General features: G+C 46.4%; 1 long non-coding RNA gene across 2 annotated transcripts in view; it reads right to left on the bottom strand.

Annotated features, from left to right (window-relative positions):
* LOC142439414 (uncharacterized) overlaps positions 1-18,624 on the bottom strand; it is a 182,265-nt gene that overhangs the window by 77,581 nt on the left and 86,060 nt on the right. The gene's annotated exons all lie outside the window — the stretch shown is intronic.

The following is an 18,624-nucleotide window of genomic DNA, read 5'->3' as shown; positions in this document are numbered from 1 at the left end:
AGCCACTTCTTTATCTTTTCCTCTGATTCCTGGATTATCATCTGCATATATTTTACTTGTCTCATGTCTTCTTTATAGAGGTCTCGTTAGTGTGCCTGCCTAATCCAACCATTTGCCATAGAATTGTAAGCACAGAATGATACGTGATACTCCTGTTTATATTCACCCAGGTGAAAATCTTATCCAGAGGTACACGGCAAGAAAATAAAATAAAAGGCATCTAAGTTGGCACAGAAGAAGCAAAAGTCCCTCTATTTGCAAATTATAAAATTAAATACATCAAAAACCCTAAAGACTCAATAAGAAAATTACTCGAGCTAACTGAAAGATTCAGCAAAGTGAAGAGTACAAGATCAACCTATTAAAATTAGTCTGCTTCCTCTAAACTAACAGAGAGAGCTCAGAGAAGGAAATCAGTATCATTTACCACAGACACCCAAAAGATGAAATACTTTGGACTAAATCTAGTTGGAGAATGAAAAGATCTATACAAGCAACAAAACACTATTACAAGAAAACAAAAAAGAAATACATAAAGAGAGGAACATATTATGCTCCTAGATAGGAAGACTTAGCATTGTCAATACTACCCAAAGCGTTCTGCAGGTATAAGGCACTCCCAATCCAGATTTCAAGATCATTCTTGAAAGATATGGATAAACTAATCTGCAATTTCATATACAAAGGAGTTATACCCAGATAAGAAAACCTCTATTAAAGAAGTAGAATAAAGTTGGATATTTCATCTTCCTTGATCTCAAAACCTACTATACAGCCAAAGTCATCAAAACAGGCTGGTACTCATACAATGACAGACCCAAACCAACAGAACAGAGAACCTAAAAGTAAATCCATCTACCTATAGACAGCAGATCTTTGACAAAATGCCAAAATACTTTAAGTAGGGAAGAGACAGGCTAACAAATGGCGCTGGCAACACAGGGAACCAATTCACAAAAGAATGAGACAGGATTTACTCACCTCACTTACAGAAACACACTCAAGATGGATCAAAGACCTAAATGTAAAACCTAAAATGATAAAGATCATCAACAACAAACAAAAAGGGACAAACTCAGGAGTCCTAATGTACCATATATACTTGAGTAAAAGCTGACCCAAATATCAGCCAAGACACTTAATTTTACCATGAAAGCTGCATTTAAAAAATGTGCTGAAGTCTGATAAGAGCACACGGGAGCAAATGAAGGGGGAGAGAGAGGAGCACACCAAGCCTTGAGGACAATATCCCTGCTCAGAGCAGCCAATGCATAGAGAGGACCATAGGGCCAGCCCCACTATGACACATGACATTCCTCACTGACCCACAGCGCTACAGGGGACAACATTGGAGACACAATGTGGGAATTGTGCCCGATCTGACCCCACCACACTGAGGCGAAACACTAAGGGCATGCAACAGAACAGCAAGGGGCACAGGGAACATCAAAAATAGATGTTGGGGCCAGGACGTGGCACCCCATCAGACTCGACCAGAAAATACTCCTAAAGGTCAACAAACAGACCTTGAACTATTTACAGGTGTTTCTTTTTTTTGTCATTGGTTTTTTGGTGGTGTTATTATTTTGTTTTCTTCTGTTGCTTTGTTTTGCTGTCTTGTTTTTGTGCATATCTAGATAAGTTGGATAAACAATATGGAGGAGAAAACAATGGCTTGGGGGGAACATTGGAGAGGGGGAGGTGGGGGAAAGGAAGTGGTGTTAACAAACCCAGGGACAAGGGAAAAATAAGTGATGAGGAAGGTGTAAGGGGCCTGGTAGGGCTTGACCAATGGCAATGAAACCGAGAGGAATTACTGAAACCCAAATGAAGGCTGAGCATGATAGTGGAAGCAAGAGGGAAGTAAAGGGAAGAGGGAAGTAAAGGGAAATAGAGGGAAGAAAAGGGAAAGCAAGAGGGAAGTAAAGGGAAATAGAGGAAAGAACTAGGAGGCAAAGGGCATTTATAGAGGTCTAAATACAGGCATGTACATATGTAAATATATTTATATATGACAGGGAAATAGATCTATATACATATATTTATAGGTTTTATATTAAGGTAGCAGATAGACATTGGGTCTCCACTCAAGTACTCCCTCAATGCAAGAACACTTTGTTCTATTAAACTGGCATTCCATGATATTCACCTTACCGACATGATCAGTGAAGACAAAGCAGGTGCATAAGCAACTGTGGTGAAGAAAGTTGATGGTGCCCGGCTATCAAGAGATCGTGTCTGGGGTCTTAAAGGCTTGAAGAGAAGCAAGCAGCCATCTAGCTGGGAAGCAACAAAACACACAGGGAAGAAGCACATCAGCCTGTGCGATCACGAGGTGCCAATGGGAGCAGGTATCAGGTATCAAAGAACAAAAAATCTTAGCACTGTGAATTAGGGGGAGTGAAATAGTGGAGACCCAAAGCCCATCTGTAGGCAACTTGACATCCCCTTACAGAAGGGTCTCAGGAAGAGACAAGCCAGTCAGGGGGCAGTGTAGCAACGATGAAACATACAACTTGCCTCTAGTTCTTAAAGGCTTCCTCCCTCCCACTATCATGATCTCAAGTCTTCCTTACAAATCCAGCTAGACCAGAGGATGTACACTGGTACAGATAGGAACTAGAAACACAGGGAATCCAGGACAGATGAACCCCTCAAGACCAGTGGTGAGAGTGGCGATACCAGGAGAGTAGAGGGAAGGTGGGGTAGAAAGGGGGAACTGACTCCGAGGATCTACATATAAGCCCCTCCCTGGGGGACAGACAACAGAAGAGTGGGTGAAGGGAGAAATCGGACAGTGTAAAACATGACAAAATAATAATTTACACGTTATCAAGGGTGAGGAAATGACACCAAGGGCTCAAGTAGAAAGCAAATGTTTTGAGAATGATAATGACAACAAATGTACAAATGTATTTGACACAATGGATGTATGTACGGACTGTGATAAGAGTTGTACGAGCCCCCAATAAAATGATTTTAAGATAAAATAAAATTGACCAAAAAATGTGCTAAAAATCTCGGCCTCTACACGAGTATATATGGTAAGCCATAAATACACTATCAAATATAATGAAAAACACACAGGCAATAGAAAACTAATTAGATTATTGGGACTTCCTAAAAAATATATGCTATGTGCATCAAAAGTTTTACCAGAGGTGTAAGAGACTGGGGGAAAAATTGGCACGGACATATCAGACAAGGATTTAATGTCTCAAGTTAATAGAAACTCTGGTATCTCAACAACACAAAGACAAACAATCCAATTAAAAGTAGGCAGAAGGTTAGAGAGATGCAAATCAAAACAACAAGATACCATCTTACCCCCAGCATTAATAGCAAAATTTGATTTAAAAAAAACACAGAAAAAAACAAATGCTAATGATCCTGTAGAGCAGTGGTCCTCAACCTTCCTCATGCCGCGACCCTTTAATATAGTTTCTCATACTGTGGTGACCCCCAGCCATAACATTATTTTTGTTGCTACTTCATAATGGTCATTTTGCTACTGTTTTGAATTGGGCGACCCCTGTGACAGGGTCGTTCGACCCACAGGTTGAGAACCGCTGCTGTCGAGAGATGAACCCTCAGCACTGCTAGCAGAACTGTAAATGTTACAACCACTGTAGAAAACACAGTCCTGCCCATCCTTACAATGATTCTTGTGCCCTGGCCCATTGCTGCCGCACGGTGTCAGCCCGTCTCATTGAGGGTCTTCCTCTCTTTCTCTGCCCTCCACTTCACCGAGCACGATGGCCTCTTCCAGGCACCGGTCTCTCCTGGCAGTATGCCCACAGTACGTAAGACAAAGTCTCACCATCCTTGCCTCTAAGGAGTACTCTGGCCTTACTTCTTCCAAGACGGATCGGCTTTCAAGATTCTTCTCCATTTTAGTGCATGATATTATAGGGAGTGAAAATAGTACATCATGAAATATTGACAACTCACAGTACCACTTACTCTGTGCCAAATCCAGCACTAAGTACTTCTCAGGTAATCTGCGCTATATCATCACCGGACCTAATGAGGTGGGCAGTAGTACTGTCCTAATTTTATGAATGAAGCGACAAATATTGTATGAGATCAGTATTTAGAAAGTGAGGAAAAGCTGTATATATCAAAAGAAACATCCTTTTGACAGTCACCAGGGGTGGGGATGAAGGATGGGGGAGGAACTTCCTGGCTGCAGGGCCAATGTGTTAACTTTGGTGACGGGGAGGTAAATCATAACACAAGGGAGGCTGACCGAAAAATCATGACATGAGGAGGCGGGCAAGAGTTAAAGGCAACAGAGGTAAATATTGTGCAGACACAATCCTGTAGTAACAGCAGTCTAGGAGTAGATGCATGGATAGATACATAGGCTGGATAAAATATGTATTTTACCTAAGTATTTACCTTTTCTGCAAGTATATCCATGAACGTAGTGGAGCACACAGAGGTAATGGTATAAAAACTTCTTAGACATATGCAAACACCTGAAGGGAATGAGTCATTGGCCCTGTGGGCTCATGGTCATAGGCTTGGGGGGCACCTAGGTCAGTTGGCATAACATAGTCCACAAAGACAATATTCCACACCCTAATTTAGTGGGCAATGACTGGGGGCTTAAAAGCTCTTAAGCAGTCATCTAAGGTACAACTATTGGCCTGTCCCTGCCTAGAGGAAAGAAGGTTAAAGAAAATCAGAGACACCTGGAATTGATGCAAAATGGTCAACATATACTATGGACAAAGTTCAGGAGAAGAATGGAAATGGGAAACAAAAGAAGGGAGTGGACCAAATGATTTTGCATTGCGGGGATTGTAAGCAACGTTATGGAAAATGTGCGTGAATTATTGAATGGGAAATTGATCTATTCTATAAACCTCCACCCAATTCACAATAAGCAGTTACAGTACCTTCATAAGCTTACATAGTGAGAGCACAGTGCAAAAGATGCATACAAGTGCAGTTACGCATAGCACTGCCATCCAGTTGACTATGACGCGGCCCTGTACGACACAGGAGAGCTGCCCCTGTGGGCTTCCACAGCTGTAAATCTTTACAAGACTAGAAAGCCTCATCTTTCTCTTGGGTGGTGGCTGGCGGTTTGGAACTGATAAACTTGCAGTTAACAGGCCAACTCAGAACAAGATCAGTAGTTCAAAACCACCAGCAGCTTCCTGTACGAACTCCGCACTCCCCATAGAGAGTTAGCATCTCAGAAACCACGGGGCAGTTCCACTCTGTCCTGTAGGGTCTCTGTGAGTTCGAATCAACTCCATGGCAGTGTGGTTGTTGTTCCTTTAGGTACTATTTCATTCTCAAAAATTGATTAATATAAATTCACAAAAATGGATTAGTATAACATTGTAACTAAAACACCACAAGTATTACAAATCCAGGACCAAGAAAACACCAGCAGTAGTGCAAACAGCAAAGCTCATTTGTGACTGGAAGTGGCAGTGGAATGGGAAAACAGTAACAGTTCTGCCTGTAGCACATTAGAAAGTTCAAAAAGTAAATTAGCAAAGTAGTAGCCATGGAGAATATTGATGCATGTCAGCTGGGCTTACAAAAATACTTTCGTTGTCATAACTCCAAGACGCTTTTTATTTTAATAAATATATTTCTGTTGAAGTGCACCTGTTTTTTATAGACAGTTCTTTTGCTGTCACCTCCTGGGACAGTGTCACCTCGTCTGGTCTACACCTCCATAGTCCCCATGTGACAGCACAGCTTAGAGAAGACCACACAACTGTTCGGGTCTCAAAGGGTGACCTGGTATGGCCCCAGGCAAGGCTGGACTGGACATGTGCCTCCGTTTCGTACTGAAACCTTTAACCTAACTCCACAGGCCTGTTAGGGCCCCAAATCCCTAGAGCCACTGCTATGGGAATGAGCTCATGGAATGACTAGTACTCTCAAATGCAAGAGCCAAGACTCTGAGTCTGTAACATGCAAGCTCCAGGCTGCAGTGCACTGAGCAACAGGCAGGGCATGGTGCAGGAGTCTGGCTGCCCTGGCCCCTGGAGGGGGAGGTGGAGCCTGCAGCACCAGCAACCTTTGAGGAACATAATGAGCACACCTGAAGCTTTCTCGCCCAGCCTTAGGGAAACGTTTATGGGAAGCAGCAGAGGGGAAAGAGAGTGTTGGGGGAGATGATTATTAAAAACACAACTACAGCCACAGGAGAGGAAACCTCTCTGCTATTACTCCCAGCAGGTCCCGATTGTGGACAAGAAGTAATCCCACTTTAAAAGGGCCAAACAGGAAGGAAGGGCACCGGAGGGGGGAGGGGGGGGAATAAAGGAGTCAGAGTGGGTCAGGATAAAAAACACACACAACAAAAAAATGTCCTTCTCGGAATCAAACTGTTCTGCAGGGAGAGCCCTGGCCACAAGGGTCCCCCTTTGTTTCCAGGATCTTTGTCCTTCTTCTGGTTAGGTGGCAGGGAGGGAGGGTGCAGGGGTCATTTCTGCTGCGCTCACCCTTCCCTTTTCCTCTTGGCTCCCTCACCAAGGCTCCTGCCCCTCCTGCGCCCCAAGGCATCCTGGGCTATTTACGAACAGGAAGCCAGGCAAAGAGGGAACTGACACAGTCATTAGGTGACATAAGCCTGCTGACAAGCTGCCAACTCAGCCTATTGAAGCTATAACTGAAAAGCCAGCGTTTCCCCAAAACTAGGTCACCTCCAAGCACAGTGGATGTCAGCTGGGAGCTCACCACAGACCTGAAAGAAAGCCGGGAGCCAGGAGGTTAGTGGGTTCCCCCTGGGGATAGGCAGAGGTCATCAGGGCTGGAGGGCATGGAGACTGAGAGGGGAATTTGTGTTGCTGGAAAAATTGCAAGAATGTGAGTGGGGCGAGGGGGCTTCCCAAAAGCCAGGGCGGGGGCATTGGCTGCCAAGGTTGCAGCTGGACGCCCTAGGGGCTGGGGGGGAGGGGGGAACGGTAGCCTAAAACCCAGCAGCCTTCACTCTGCCCCACCGCCTGGGCCACCCACGTGGCACATGACATTCTAGTTTCGTGCGCCACTTCTATTTGTTTGATAGGTTTCCTCTTCATCACACTACAAGGTTTCCCCAGAAAGCACGAGTTCCTTCAGGGCAGGGATAGTCTATTTCGCTGATAATTTGGGGTTCCCCAAATACAGTCGCATCCCCAAAGCAGACGTGCAGGTAATAGAGACTCCTGGATGACGTGGTTGTGGACATGAAAGCAAGCGAGCTAGCACACGCGTGACTGTGCTGTGCACCTGGTACTCTGCAGCCGGGCACCTTGCTTTGGACACTTGACTCCCTTTCTTCGTAGCCACGCCCCCAGGCGTGACTTAACCTGAGCTCTCTCTGACAATGCAGTGCCCGCCTCCTGCAGCTCTGGGGATGCTTTTGTGCCCTGTTAAGGGAGAAGTCCTTAGTGAGGTACCTGGCACAGAGCAGGTGTTCTACCACACGGTGTGGTTAGTTCCATCGCTCTTAGTACCATGACCCATAGCAGGCCATTTATTATCTGGCTTTAGCCCAGTGGGTCTCAAGCTTCCTCATGTCGTGACCCTTTAATACAATTCTTCGTGGTGTGGTGACGCCCCAACCATAAAATTATTTTCATTGCTGCTTCATCACTGTCATTTTGCTACTGTTATGAATCATAATGTAAATCCGTAATATGTTTTCCGATGGTATTAGGCGACTCCTGTGAAAGGGTCATTCGATCCCCAGAGGGTCACGATCCACAGGTGGAGAACCGCTGCTTTAGGTGTTCCGGAGCGTTCTTAACACCCACCCTGGAAAAGCACCCACAAGGGGCACCTACACTTCATTTGGCAGATTGAGACTGAGGGCAGCCCCAGGTAAATCGTGTCCAATTGAAGCTAAATGCCCTTCGAAATAAGCAACCGGCTGGTGAGATCAGCGGGGTTTCGGCAACACGCCTTATCACACCCCCGTTTATCTCGTAGTCAACGTGCGGGGCACGCGGGCCAGGTGAACATCTGAGACTGTGCTCTCGAGAAGGTTTGCTGAGAGATGATGACTGGGTGTCGTGTGAAGCACGGGGATACATTTTCATGGCAGAGTATGTTTGGAAAGCTCTGTTTAACAATGCCAATTCTCAAATCCTTCATCTAAGCATCATGAATTTTTGAGCGGGGTTCTGGTCTGTAGCACTATCCTAACTCACTTGATTATAGGGTATGTTTTGAGGCCAGCACCCTTCAGAACGCACCCTGAGAAAGCCTCATACGTGGTCAAAGAAGGCGCCATCACTCGTGGTCAGAGTACTGGGGGCGCTAAGTGCTAACTATCTTCTATCATTCATACTCTGCCGTGCCAATCAGACTTGAAGGTGACTCTAAATGGGATAGGGCGAGTCTTAGGGGCAATGGAGATATTTCATAAGGACAAATATCACAAACCATATACATGGTCCTATACCATTAAGAGTCCTGGAGGCATAGCATTGGGCCGCAACCCTCGTGGTCAGCAGTTTGAAATCACCAGCAACTCCGTGGAAGAAAAACTGGGCTTTCTACTCCTGTAAACAGTTAAAGTCTCAGAAACCCACAGGGGGACGCTATGAATTGGTAATGACTCAATGGCATTGAACTTGGGTTTTTTGTTTGGGGTAGACCAATAGGAGACATGTAGGGTAGAGGGAGAGGCGGCTCACTCTAGCGCATATGAAAAAGACTTAGGACACTATTGACTATGCAGAGAGAGCGAGACCCCTGCCTTTAGTCAGAGTGTGTAAGCCTGTGGAGCAAGCCTCGCCTGAAAGCACTTCCACCGAAGGTCACCAGTCATCAATGCGTGCTAGGTAGGCAGGCCTCTCCACCCCATACATTTCCCAGTCAGGTTAACTGCGTGTTTTGTGTGTTTGTGTGTCTCTCCCTGCGAATCTCCACCTGCCCTCCCTCTCAGACTCATTCAGCTGGTGTGTCTATCCAAGCGCATACTCGCACATCGCTGTTAGTGCAGGTCTGAGTAGCTAGCAGTATCTACCTCTGTCACCTTGGCTCTTGCGCTTCTCCCCATGTCTTCCTCCGCCTTCCTCGTCTTTTGCCCTCTTGTGCAGGCCTTTCTCCTTTACCTCAGTGAGCACACGTCTTCCCTCTAGGCAGTAATCTGTCCGCCCACCCGTGGCGACCATAAGAGAATGTTTCTTTTATTGTGAAAATCAGGTTCAGATTTGTCCTAGTTTGGCTGTGGCCCTGGAGCCTCAGGCCCCCAGAAGGGTATACAAGCTCAACGCCAGCGTCACCTGCCGTGAGGAAGGGTAAGGTATCTCTTCCCCTTCGTCTGTGACCCGCGGAGTCTTTAAGTTCTTCCTAGAGTGGGTTTTTTCCTTCTTCGTACACTGCATAGTAATGGCAGTTGGGAATGTTGATGTTGCAGATTCAAAAGGCGAACAGATTTCACACTGAAGGGGGAATTGTTGGGTGGAAGGAAGGGGCGGGTCGTGTTGGCTCAGGGAAAGGAAGCATTGGTGGAGGCCAAACAGAAGGGAAGACCCAGCAAAGACAGAGCTTTTCTGTCATAAGAAGGTTTCAAGCAAAAAAATAACAATAATAATAAAGTCAGATGAATATTTTCCAGAAACGTGTAGGGACGTTTCAGGCCTGTGGCCGGCCTAAAGAACCGGAGCTCTTTCAGGATCTTACTATTCCACAGCTGGTCTAACGCAGCATCCCCAGGGTGCTTATTAGAAATGCAGGCTCGCAGGTGAGTCCGTTCAACTAGCAAATTCAAAGGGAGAGGGGCAAAAAATGCTGGATTCTTCAGTAACGGTCTTCGACGTGCACCTTCAGAGAGCTGGCCCTTTACTTTTCGGGTTTGGATTTTCACAACTGGAGGCCCTAATGAAACTCCTCACCGCCCGAGTTATCTTCTCAGAGGCTGGGGAGCGAGAATGGAGGGAAAAGATGGAAGAATTCTCCCTTTGACTCTAAGATCATTCCAGAACTGATCGAAGGAAGAAGTAATGTTTTAATATTGATCTTCATGATCTTTTAAAAATAATAGCACCTCATTTGCGGGATCCTCACATGTGCCACACACAGTGCGAAGGACTTTGTGTCCTTAAGTTTACTTGGTGTTGCTAGGTGCCACCAGCCCAGATCCAACTCCTGGCAACCCTGTGTTCAGCAGAGCGAAGCCCTGCTGGTGCTGTGACCATCCTCATAAGTGCAGCCATGTTTGAACCCAGGTGCCGTAGACTTTATATAACCCTATGGGGCAGGTTCTCTCTCTCCCCCCGTTTCTTCCCCTTTTCATAGATGACGAATCTGAGACTCGGGGTAAGCAACTTGCTCAAGGCTAATGAGCTGGTAAATGGGGGAGCCAGGGTCTGACACTAAGGTTCAAGTTAACCGTTATGCCACCTCCCCCTCATGCCTTCTGCTCTTTGCAGAGCGTCTGAAAACTGCAAAGTCCCCACAGATCTCACCCCACCTACCTAGGGACATGGCCAGGCTGCTGGCTGGGGAGCTACAGAGTCGGGTACACGGGGCCTCAGATCTCAGCCCTCCATACTGTTCTGTTCATTACACAGGAATGCTTAGAGGTCACCCTTTCAAATCCTGGCCCCTTCCTCACTATCTGCTCCAGCATCGCCGTTCTCCCAGCCCTCCATTGACTTGCTTTATCTCCTGGCTGCTGGCCCATCTCTATTAGATCCCAGGCATTTAAGCAAAGTACACAGCTATCCAGTTCTGGCAGAACGGAATTGACTCGCCATTCCTCCTCTATAATTTTGGGCATAGTCGGAGAGGATTTCGAAGGTGTCATTGACTTGGAATTACAGTTCTTTGTTGCAGAATGAGTTTCCGGACCGTGCTGAAGAGAGCCTGGCATTTCCCCTTGTACTTACACAAGCAGCTTTGTTCCCCATCAAGTGAGTCTCTAATTGCACTGTGCACATGCATCCCGGCCTGCACCACTTCTCTAGGAGAAACCACATAGCACATAACTCGCAGGCTTCCTTTGGTACTTCGGGCTGTAGCGTTCTTTTGCAAATTCATCCTGGGCTGTGTCTTCTCTCTTCTCCTTCTTAACTTTGAGATTTTGTGTGGCTGTACAACTTGTTGTATACTGTTTTCTGATCAGCCCCAGCTAGGTCCCTCAAGGTAGGAGTCACATTTATGGACCTGTTTCCATCACAGCCAACCAGCATATCCCCTGGCTGGCCTCCATTAGGCAATGGCTACGGGCTTGTCTGATAATTGATTGCATCTTGCATATTGTCATGCACATCTGTGCTATCCACAAGGCAGACTCACTCTTCCAGACACTGGCCTTATTTGGAAGCAGGGGCTGGGGGGCTGGGGCAGCGTGGAGTGGGAGGAGGACTCTAAGTCCGGACGTTGAGATCCCAGAGCAGATGGTGCTGTGTTTAAAAAAAAAGAAAAATCACCCTAATATATGGTTTCAGCCTCATAAGAGGTAACAATAAAACTTGCTCCCATGAGGTAGGACTAAGCCACTAATCCCCATGGTACAGCTGGAAATACAAAAGCTTCTTAAAGTTCACGGACCCCCAACCCACCTGGTTAGACAATAACCAGCCAAAACCTCCTCTCTCAGCTGCTCTCGTTATCACTGGCTCCAACTCCCACACCACTTAAAGAGAATTCTGGGAATTTTAAAACAACCTGACCAGAAATGTTTCCTTTTCTGAGCAAAAAAAATTTTTTTAATTAATTTAATTAAAAACCCTGGTAGACACTTGCTAGAAAAAAAAACTGGGGTTTTCATCTAGTTATAAAGGGGCAGAGGCATAGCAGGGGCCAGGGGGTGGGACAGAAGGAAGAATTCAGTTAAACAAAACCTTGTTCAATTTATACTGGGTGCTAAGTCACTTTTAAAATATTTGTCAAAATGCTCTCTCACTTTATTCCCCTCAGTAGATAATTCTCCTTGCGGTCTGTCTTTCATTCAGCAAATGTGTCTAAAGAGCTGGCTGTGGGGACAGAAGCAGACACGGGCTGTTCGGTTGAGCCGTTCACACTCAGTCCCTGCAGCGCTGTGAATTCGTCTGCTCTAATTCTCCACTTTACCTAGCAGGGTCTGAGGAGTCCCCAGACCAGACCAGGGAAAGTGGAATAACATGAATAACCAAGTGGCGAGCCCCTGGGGAATAAGGTGAAGTTCAAACCCATGTCTGTTACTCACTCCTGTGAGCTGTCCTGTCCAAGCCTCAATTACCTCGCATGTAAAATTAGGATAAAAATAGTCCCAGTGCCAGAGGGAAAGGGCCTGGCCCTTCTATAAATACTCGTATTTATAAATATTATCCTGCAAATGTAACCCAGAGCTTGAGAATTTAAATGGCTCAAGTACAAATAGGCATGGCAAGTGGGGCACGTGGGCTGGGCTCAGAGTGAAGAACTTAGGGGCTGGTGGGGACAGTGGACCCCAACGTGGCCTGACTAAGGGACTGACTGGCCATGGCTCTAGTCCATGGTGACCAAAGGGATGGTCACCCAGTGTGCCCACTTCGGACTCTTCAGAAGCCATCTCTCTAGAGTCTGACGTGAAAACGTTCCAGGGTTTTAAACTGTGTAACAGCAGGAGCATGGGCACCAGGAACCAGCCACACTGAGTTTGAGTCCCAGCTCAGCCACCTCCCCACAGGTGACCTTGGGCCGTGTTCCTCACCTAAAAAAAGAAGATGGCAATGGCTGCCTCACAGAGCTCACATGTATGGGTTAGTGCACAGGGCAGTGCTTGGCAAGTAAGAAACGCCAGGCAAGCTGCAGCCGCTAACCTTACTGCCTTTGCGACTACTAGCTCCGACAGAAAAAAGTCCTCAACAGGGTCCGATCTACGCCAGCACTTGGAGACCTCCACTCTAGGGAATTGGCCCTCAAAGAATTCACGGTGCCAGCAGCCTCGGCTTAATACAGTTGTAAAGGCTGGGGAATCGATCCTTCTGGGCTTCCACCTGCCAGTCACCCCCAGAAACCCAGGGACATTCTGCGGCCAGACCAAGGAGGCTTCTGGATAAGGCCATGTCAAATATCGCACCCCTCATCTTTCCTTGGTTCGTGCTTGCCCTCAGCCTTGATGAGAGGGGCTAGGGGCCCCTTAGCAGGAAGGCAGAGTGCCTCGGGACGCCTTCTCAGTCAGCACTTGTAATCAGAGATGTCTTGGGTGCCTGAAGCCCACTGGGACCCTTGACCCTACTTGGGAATCCATTGAGCTTTGTAGGTCCCTGGGTTAGTGAGATAGTCCTCTCTACTAGGCTTCCGAGTTTCCTCAACTTAATTACGCCACTGGCTCTTGCATGACAGCCTTCGCATTGGGGGCTTCCGGGCACATGTGTGAGAGCCTGGCTTCAAGGATGGCAGCAGTCCTGCTCAGAGGGTTTCCAGCCCCTTGCCTGGTGAATGCTTTGCCCCCGTCCAGGCAGCTTCCCATTCTTCTCACACTCCAGAATCTTCTTATCCTGCCCTTCCTATCATTCCTAGCAAGCTGGCAATGAGGCATCTGCTGGGCCTTAGCAACAGAGAGCTTAATTGAAAAAAGGAGAAACCGACTGCCATCAAGTTGATTCCAATGCATAGAGCCCCTACGGGACGGACGAGAACTGCTCTCTAGGGAATCTGAGGCTCGAGTAGTTACAGGAGCAGACAGCTTCATCTTTCTCCCAGTTACTGCTCAGTAATTGGAAAATGGAGTTGCTAAAATAAAATAAAATAAAACTAGAAAAAAAGGAAACGGAGTCAAATTTCAACCCATATTTTAAGAACCTTCTTTCATTTTATTTCCTTTAATTTGACCTAATTTATTTTAGGTGCTCAGCTTTTCACACTACTAGTTAGATCAACAAGTGCTCATGTTTCTCAACCACCACTTTTTAGACCCTTCGCATCCAGGCCTCACAAGAACCCTATTCAATAGCTATGACTAGAGTCCGGATGTTAGCGCTGAGAAAACCCAAACTCCGAGGGGTTAAGCATCCTGTCAAGGTCACACAGTTGGTGGGTGGTAAGGCCAGTGGTCAAACACAGGGCTATAGTCCATAGTCTTCCTCTCCTAGTCCTGTCCTGTACTTTCTCTTTGAAGGGCAATATGTAAGGAAAGTAGGAAAACGCAGAAGGCCTCATAGGGCAAAAAGTGTCCAAAAGCTGTTGCTAAAACCTTCCCAACCTCAGCAAAGGGCAGGGAGTCACAACGCACTGCCATCAGACCTGATTCTGACTGAGGGCCCTACAGGCAGTGTGTAAGTGGCTGTAAATCCAGGGGAGAGAATCAGTTAAGTACAAAGACAGAACTTCCTTATGTGGAAGTACACGGCCCTTCGAGTCAATGTTGTACTGGGATCCTGGCCAGGGAAATAAAACCCGAAGAGAGAACGCGTCAGAATTGGGAAAGCAGCAGCAAAACTGTCTCTGTTCACCAGCGCCTGACTGTACACGTAGGAAACCCTAAGGACCCCTCAACAAGACACTAGTGCTATTAAATAAAGTCGATAAGGTAGATGCAAAAGCAAACTAGTTAATACCTAAAAGACAGTTGTGCTTCTACATATCGCAATAAATGGTTGGAATATGACATCCCAGTCTGCTGCCTTGGAAACCGTGTGGGGCAGTTCTCCTCCATCCTCTGGGGTCAGGATGCGCCCGAGTCAACTCTGTGACAAGAGGCTTGGTGTGAAGGAGCTCACAGTTTAGTGGAGACGGCAGGCCAGAGCGATGAAACTATGGACGAAAGGAATTGGTGACGACTTAACCAAATTGAGAGGTATACGTGCTCGTGGATTTGAACTTTTATTATTTCAAGTTGAATATATAAATGATTCATTTATATAAATGTATTTCTTAATTTCATTTAAAACTATGTTTTAGCATCCTTGATATACCAGGCCACAGGATAAGCTGAACCTTTCTAGTCCCCTAAAGAGTTACAGACTCAGAAACCCATGGGGGCAGTTCTACTCTGTCCTATGGGGGTCGCTATGAGTTGGAATCCACTCGGTGGCAGTGAGTTTAACTTTTATTTGAAATATACCAAGTATTGGAGGACTAAGTATTAATCTGAGCCCTGGTGGAATATATTGTGTTTCTAACTGCAAGGTCAGTAGTTTGAAACCACCAGCTGCTCTGTGGGAAGAAGATGAGGCTACTCTTTCCCTAAAGAATTACAGTCTCAGAACCTCACAGAGGCAGTTCTAGCCTGTCCGACAGGGTTGCTATGAATTGGCATCAACTTGAGGTGAGTGAGTGAATGTTCTAAGTGCCAAGAACACAGAGACTCTACAGGGACTCTAGTTTGGGCTGCTAAGCACAAGATTGGTGGTTCAAACCCACCAGTTGCTCCATGGAAGAAAGATGGGGTGTTCTGCTCCTGGAAAAATCCATAGCTTCAGAAACCCACAGGGGCAGTTCGACTCTATCCTGAAGGGTCACTGTGAGTCGGAATTGACTTGATGGCAGTGCTACTGGTTTGTGGTGCATATAGGGTACTTTGGTGCCACAAGGATTAAGTGATGGTCCTGCTAACAGAGAGACTGGTAGTTAAAATCCACCAGTCTGCATCTGTAAAGATTACATACAGCCTTGGAAACCCTTGGAGCAGTTCTTCTCGGTTCTCTGGGGGCATTAGGAGGTAGCATTAACTCCGTAGTAGCAGGATTGGTTTTACAGAGCCAACATTTTCACTGGGAAAGATAAAGCTAAAGCAGAAATCAACAAACATATCAAACGGATACTGTGTCCGAGGCTGAAAAGTGCTACAGAGTCAAATAAGGCAGAGGTGGGAGATAAAGAATTAAACTCCTGGAGCAAAAGAAGAACAACTTTGAAGGGATAGAGATACCTTAACAGAGAAATGAACAGGTATGAAAGGGAAGACACACACCTGGGGGAGAATTATTCCAAGCAAAAAGACCCGCAAATATCAATTCTATGAGGGAACCTACAGCCTAGAATGACCTAGGAACAAGCAGAGTGGCCCAGCTGGAGGAGACTGAGCCAGGTGAGGAGGAGGAGATGGAGTGAGAGGGGACAGCAAAGAGCCAGACCAGATTGTAGGACACTGTGACGGCTCTGGTGACACTGGAGCCACTGGAAGATACTGAGCAGAGGGGCACCACCAGATTATCTTTAGAAGGCTCATCCAGGTACCATGTTGGGAAAGGCAGGGTCAAGCGCAGAAGCAGCAGTTAGGAGTTGACCTCCACATCCAGAAAAAGGGACAATACTGGCTTGGACCCAAGTGACAGCAAATGAGCAGGTGAGAAGTGAAGATTCCAGAGAGACTGTGAAGGCGGAGTAGCCAGGCCATGCCAATGCAAGGGAGTGGATGTGGAATAACAAAGGGCAGGGCTCAAGCCTTGAATTCCTTGTAAAATAGTTATTTACTGAGGTCAGGAAAGGCTGTGGAAGAACACCTTAGTGGGGAGATGCAAATTTGTGAGGAGATGCAAATTTGGTTTGGGCTTTGTTAAGTTTGAGGTGTCTATTGGACTGCTAAGCTCAAGCTTGACAGTTCAAACTCCAAGCTGCTCTACGACAGAGAGACGAGACCATCTGTCCCCATAATGATTTACATACAGCTTTGGAAACCCTGTGAGTCAGAATCAACTGGATGGCAGTGGGTATGGTAGGTTTGGGGATTGCCTATTCAAAGGGAACTGTTAAGGAGGTAGTTGGGTTCGTGAGTCTGGCATTAGAAGAGACATGAAAGCCGGAAATGCTAGATGAGGAGTTGGGAGACGGTAGTGAAAGCCATGAGTTGGACACAATCATTAAGGGAGAGAAGAAGAAGAGACCCAAAATGCTACAACGCTTCAACTGTAGGCTCTGTGTGTGTGTTTGTGGGGAGGGTGGACCCAAACCTAAAGAGGGAATGAGAAGCAGTGGTCGGAAGGACAACAGGGAAGTATAGCACCCTGGGAGCCGAGCAAAGGAACTCTTTCAAGAAGAAGAGCGTGACCAACTGTTCCCAGTGCTGCTGATAGGTCAGCTAAGATGAGCCTTGAGAAGCGACCAGAGGGTTTGTCAACAAGAGGCTAGACGATGGAGAAGAAGCTATAGAGATGTCATGCAAAGGTCTTTGTCGCTCCCAGGACACTTCTCGCACCACTGTCTATTTGTCAGCACTGCTCTCCTTTACTAGAAGACTCTTCTCACTCCTCCCCTTCGGTTGACATCTACTCAGCATCTCAACCTCATTTCTTCTGGGGAAACTTTTTCATGTCAGGTCAGATGTCCTACTGGAGCCTGACAATTCTGGGCACTTCTTTTTCTTCCCAGCATCTATCGTCCTGGTGGAATTTCCCTTTGGGGGATGTGATGGTGTGAAGTGTCTTAGTCTGTGTGCTTACACTCCTCAAGGGCAGGGACTACTCTCTATCCTCATGGGCTTACCAGCAGCCAGAGTCCAGGGGAGCAATGGCATCTAGAACAATATTATGTATTTATTAAAATACGGCCATTGAAAGCCTTTGAACAAACCAAAACCCAGTCCACGGCCATCCAGTCGGTTCCAACCTATCATGACCCACAGGATGGAGAGATCTGCTCCTAGGGTTTCTGAGACTGGACTCTTTATGGGAGCAGACAGCCTCCGCTTTCTCCTTGGGGGGAGCTGGCAAGTCCACACTGCTGACCTTGTGGTTAACAGCCTAACGCTCTACCCGCTACTACACACAAATGAACTATATACATCTTCTGAGAATACATAAACAAGGATACATATTATACACATTAGAGAGGTTGCCCAAGGGGAGAAAGAAATGGGAGTAGGGAGTAAGGAGGGATGGAAAATAATAAGTAATCTCATCAGAAAAGAATCTTGCATAAATAAAACAAAGGATAGTATGCTATACACGGAGGAATGTACTTTACTCAATCCCCTAGGCCTGCTTTAAAAATTATAATAATTTTTAACAGATCTATAGGCACTAGCGAGATCGGGCATTATGTAGTAGATAATAGGTGAGACATCCAATTGGGGAGATTGGGGTGAGGCCAAGGGAAGTTAGGAGAGAGCACTATACAATGAGGCAAAGAAGTCTTCCCACCAAGACATACGGGGGGATGGCGTGAGGCATCACGAGAACTCTGAGCCGGATCCAGGGGAGCACAGGAACCACAGGTAGGGAGGAGGAAGAGACAGTGTATGGTCAAAAAACCAGGTTAGGTAGGAGAGGCTGAGCAGAGGTGGATTTTGTCAATAGAATTTGGGAAACCCATTTGACCACTGCAGAAAGGCAAATGTTAGCTTGCTCCCAACACACCAAAGAATGAGATGTTTTGGTTGGTTGGTTGGTTGGTTGGTTGGTTGGTTGGTTGGTTGGTTGGTTGGTTGGTTGGCTGGCTGGCTGGGAGAATGGGGTAGTGGCATTGGGAGCATTACCCTAGTGCTACAAGTTGAAAACTGGGAGTTAACAGATTACATGTTCATCCTGGAAGGAAGATGTGTTAATCCAGGTAGACTACAGAAACAAATCCATAGAAACTCATGTGTGAATAAGAGGTTTATATACAGGAACAGTTAAATATTGAGGAAACATCCCAACCCAGTCCAGACCAGGTCCATAAGTCTGATATTATCCCATATGTTCCATAATGATCTAAAAAGTCCTCTTCAGACTCATGAAACACGTACAATGATGCCGAATGCAGGAAGATCAA

Source organism: Tenrec ecaudatus, chromosome 2 (genome assembly GCF_050624435.1).
Source record: "Tenrec ecaudatus isolate mTenEca1 chromosome 2, mTenEca1.hap1, whole genome shotgun sequence".
Lineage (NCBI taxonomy): Eukaryota > Metazoa > Chordata > Mammalia > Afrosoricida > Tenrecidae > Tenrec > Tenrec ecaudatus.
The sequence above is the reverse complement of the archived record's forward strand: the minus strand, read 5'-3'. Positions and strand labels throughout refer to the sequence as shown.